Source organism: Nanorana parkeri, unplaced genomic scaffold (genome assembly GCF_000935625.1).
Source record: "Nanorana parkeri isolate BGI_ZX_2015 unplaced genomic scaffold, ASM93562v1 scaffold47, whole genome shotgun sequence".
Classification (NCBI taxonomy): domain Eukaryota; kingdom Metazoa; phylum Chordata; class Amphibia; order Anura; family Dicroglossidae; genus Nanorana; species Nanorana parkeri.
In genome coordinates this window covers 2325398-2330540 of record NW_017306315.1, presented here as the reverse complement: position 1 = coordinate 2330540, position 5143 = coordinate 2325398, and positions in this window count along the sequence as shown.

Genomic DNA, 5143 nt, shown 5'->3' with positions numbered 1-5143 from the left:
TGTCACCTCTCTCTCTGCTTTCATTCTTAAACAAAACACAGCGAGCTGAAGAAGTGCAGACAGAGGAGGGGGGCGGACAGCAGATAGAGCGCAGTTGAGCCCCTGACATTTATGTGAGTTTTGTGTTATATAAACACGGGTCTTAGCATGTTACATCACATTCGTCACAAGCTGATCCGTGCCGGGCAGAAAGAATTGGAATTATATTGTCCCTTGCGCTCTTTACATTGCGTGGTCTGTACATCGTATCGGTCATTCCACATGAGGCCATGATAGATAGTGACCCCCAACCAGAACTGGGATTTCTCTCTTGGATTGTTGCTGGTGAGCTGAATCATATACTGGACTCTTGTATCTTCATTGTGGGAGGGGCAGAGACACAAACTACTGGGGGAATCTCACCATTGTGGGAGGGGCAGAGAGACAAACTACTGGAGGGAAATCTCACCATTGTGGGAGGGGCAGAGACACAAACTACTGGAGGAAACCTCACCATTGTAGGAGGGGCAGAGACACAAACTACTTGAGGGAAATCTCACCATTGTAGGAGGGGCAGAGACACAAACTACTGGAGGAAATCTCACCATTGTGGGAGGGGCAGAGACACAAACTACTTGAGGGAAATCTCACCATTGTAGGAGGGGCAGAGACACAAACTACTGGAGGAAATCTCACCATTGTGGGAGGGGCAGAGACACAAACTACTTGAGGGAAATCTCAATTGTGGGAGGAGCAGAGACACAAACTACTGGGGGGAAATTCTATGATTAAATAAATACCTTTGAACTCCACATGAAGCTGGCTTCCCAACCAATTAGAAAGCCGGGCAGCGTGTAATGACTCGCTGCCCGGCTTCCTGATACTGGAATTATCGGGCTAGGCATCAGAGCATTTGGGCTCGTACTCGTACTCTCCCAAATACTCGGCATCGGCACCAATACTACTATCGGTGCATCCCTAATATTTGGGCATATAATAATTTGCTATTTTGTATTCAAAGTGCATTATCAACGAAATTTCGTGATTCAACAAATTCCTCCGAATCCAAATGCACATGTCTACTGAAAACGTCATCAGTAGAGGAAACAAGAGCGGCATCTCCCTTCCCTTACCCCCTTTTTCCTTTGCTTTGCAGTACAGGTTCTCTTTACCCTAACCAAAAAATAATCACATTAGAGGATTATTAGCGATTGTGTTGGCTACATTGTTTGTTTTGCGATCCCTACAAACGGAAAGACCCTCAGAGACGCCGTTATCTTTGCATTCCCCTTTTTCTTATTTGTCGGATTTGGATGTCCCGAACTTTTTGAACGAAGCTCCCTGAGAGAAGTCACATAAAAAGCTTTCATCGCACATGACACGTTCCAGACTCCGGGACGCAGCACATCGCCCCGTTTTGTAGGCCCTCGCTTTTTTTTTTTCCTGATGCTCTGCCAAGCCATGCCATGCGCTCTGAATCATTTTTTATGTTATGATGTGTGTACACTCGCCGAGCAGCAGTGTCAGCAGACTGACGATAGCCATGCTACATGGCTCGGAAAAATGGACCAAATTGATGGCATCATTAGGCGCATTCCCTCCGCGATTTTTATTTCACGGACGTCAGCAGACTTTGAGAAAAAAATACCCCCAACGGAAAATGGGCGAGCGGTGCGCTCTTCAAGTGTTACAATACATATTACATACAATACAATAGGATACATATTATAAAACTAAGAATGATGGTCACATTGATGGAATGCCCTTAACATATTTAATGGCCTCAGCTTAACATGCTGTATATAGACTGTGGGTTCTTTGCTGTACAGGAAGTCATGTGATGGATTCTATATGTAAATGAACTGCAGAACCCCTTTGTTGTAAATGTAGGATTATGGCCACCCTTCATTTCATTATGATCATGTTATCAGAATGCCCTTCATACAAATATACACTATATACGCCTTTACACGCACATGAACTTTAATGGTCTCCCAGTCTTAGTCCGTAGGGTTCAATATTGAGTTGGCTCCGCCCTTTTCTGCTATAACAGCTTCAACTCTTCTGGGAAGGCGTCCACAAGGTTTAGGAGTGTGTCTATGGGAATGTTGGACCATTTGTGAGGTCAGGTACTGATGTTTGGAGGAGAAGGCCGGGCTCGCAGTCTCCGCTCTAATTTTCCCCAAAGGTGTTCTATCGGGTTGAGGTCAGGTTCCTCCACTCCAAACTCACTCATCCAGAGCCGTAGCTAGCTCCTTTTGCGCCTGAGGCAAGAACAGAAAATTGTGCCCCCTCCAGAAAATTGTGCCCCCTCCAGAAAATTGTGCCCCCCCCCCCTGTTGGGGGGGCTTTAGGGGAGATATTAGGGGTCTAAACATGCCCCTGACATTTCCCTTTTCAAATAGCAACAGAGATTGAGGACACAAAGTCCTCTGCCCATACAGGTGGGGGAGAGGAATGGGGATCCGAGGAGAAGCTGGAGCCTGTGCCGCTCCTCTTCTCCCTGCTGAGCCGCAGCTGTGTTGGCTGCCTGGCGCCCCTGTTGCCAATGGCGTCCTGTGCTCACCTTGGCAAAAGGCGCAAGGGGGCGCAGCCAGGCCGCCCTGGCTACACCCCCTCTCTGCTGCGCCTGAGGCGAGTGCCTCACTCGTCCCATGGTAGCTACAGCCCTGCGCTCATCCATGTCTTTATGCTTTGTGCACTGGTGCGCAGTCATGCTGGAACAGGAAGGGGCCGTCCCCAAACTGTTCCCACAAAGTTGGGAGCATGAAAGTGTGCAAAATGTCTTGGTATGCTAATCCAATGATTTGGAGAGGCGTCCCAATACTTTTGGCAATATAGTGTATGTGGCAGCCCTGCACCGGGCCTTGCTATATATATACATATATGTGTCTCCTTTGTGCTGGGCAGGTGATCAATTGTGCATCTCCAGCACTGAGACTGAGCCAGTAGGACTGATCAGGTGGTCACTGTGACAGCCAATCACTGTGATCACATGATCAGTAAAGCCCATGTACCATATATATTATATTCTCCATTCGCTTGGCAAGAAAAGGATGCACTTGACCCGCTTTGCCTGCAGTTCAAATGCACCCCAATAGGATGTGCCGCACCGCACATATACGCAGTGCAACGAAAAGCAGCTCCAACGCACCCTCTGATCTGCCATGTGTACTGCTCCTTTAAGTCTAAAGGGATTTTGCTGACCTGCATTCAAAGTGCATTCCAGTCTGTGGATCAGTTTATTTTTAGACTCTCTGGTACAATTTCTACCTATAAATTATCATGTCATGGAATTATTATTTTAATTTTGGTAATTGTAATGTAGGTATCTTCACCCCTCCGAGAGGCGTAGCAGATGTAAATAATTAAGCCACCAATTTTTTTTCATTTTTTTCTTTTATTCAAAACAGTACGGTAAAATTTTTTTGCACAAAAAGGGCATAACATATTTTACACAATTTTTAGTTTCAAAAACTGGAAAAAAAATATACAAAGACTTGTTTTTTTCAATGGCGGGTTTTCCAGCCTGCTTGTTCGACGGAAGACGTGCGACCGTACGGTAGAAACGGTCGCACGCCTTCCATACACTGCAAGATTCTAGTACCATCGTGGGATTTCCCGCGATTCTCGTACGAGAATCATGCAGTGTATGGGCACCTTTAGGCTGGTTAATTATCCACTTTCGTGTCACTGTTTGAAATCTTTAAGCACAAATATTTTTTTTTAATATTCTTGTGGAATGGGCAAGGAATCTAAACTGAACTAAAAACGGAAGGCTTTAGAATTCTGGGAGGGGGGAGGGTTTATCAGTAAAAATGCACAACTGCATCCAAGACGGACTTGGTCCCCAATTAGCTTTTTATTCCAGTAATAACCTGATAGCTAAAAAAACATTTCCTTTGTCCTCTTGGTTTGTACGTTTTTTTTTAAATTTTAAATGTGGATTGAGGAAGGGGGGACGGGAGTCTATAGTATGTAGCATGGTGGGATATGGATACTGAACTGAATCTAATAAATAGAACCTATGGTACCTATGATACGTTAGCGACACTCAAACTCGTTCTTGGATTGCATATTTTTTAACAATAAATGTAACATTTAAAACATATAATTTTTACTGCTGTAAAATATATTAAGAAACTTAAAATAATAATACTTTAAATTAAGGTCCTAACTGCTTGTAAATGGCTATATACAAAAACAAAAAAAGATCATTAAAACAGACTTATTTTTTACAGTTCAAGCCTTCTTTTTGTCAATAAAATTTGCCAATATGGGTCTGAAAATTATGCTGGAACATTTATAGATAAGGCGAGCAAACTTATCTACAAAAAAAAGGTGAACAAAAATAATTTGTCACTTGATGGTTACACTTAAAAAAATGCAAGACCTTCATTTTATTTTCCTTTGTTTCTTTTTTTTTTTTTTTGCATTAAATTTCATACGGGAAAAAACCTTTAAAGACAAATTAAAACAATAAAAATTAATTGTAACTTTTTTTTGTTGTCAATTTATGGGTTTTTTTTGGCCTTTAAGTGTTTTTAAGGAAGCACATGGCTTTTTGATGCCTTAGAAACAATTTAAAATCATAGAATAAGTTGCAAATAAAAAAGGGAAAAAGTCGTATAACAGCAAAATGACTGCTAAATGTATGCTGGCATAAAGTGCTACTTTCATCTCTGTATGGAATGGCTTTTTTTTTCCGTTAACTGTTAAAAATACAACTTTAGACACTTTTTTATTATTATTTTTTTGTGTGCTCGTACTCTATATTAGCAGTGCGCGGTGAATCTTTGTACAAAGTGATGGTGCTTTCAACATAGAAAATAAAATAATAATTCTACCTATATACAGCATGCAGCAATGTAGTCCATTAGTCTGGTGAATATCACAACTTTTTTTTTTGTATAAACACTTCCTGTATTTTAAATGGCCTTTTAAAAAAAAAATGCATAACATTTGGAGATCATATATACAGTGTAGAAGCTCCAAATGGGTGCAGGGTTTTTTTTTTTTCTTCTTTTTTACAATGTACAGTTCTGCTTGACGTACAACATTTACGTTAACCCCTTTTACAACTATTATAAACTACTTTAACAGTCCAAAAAGAGAGAGAATTAGTGTGTGTTTTTTCTTCCAGTAGCTTAAATACAAAAAGTGA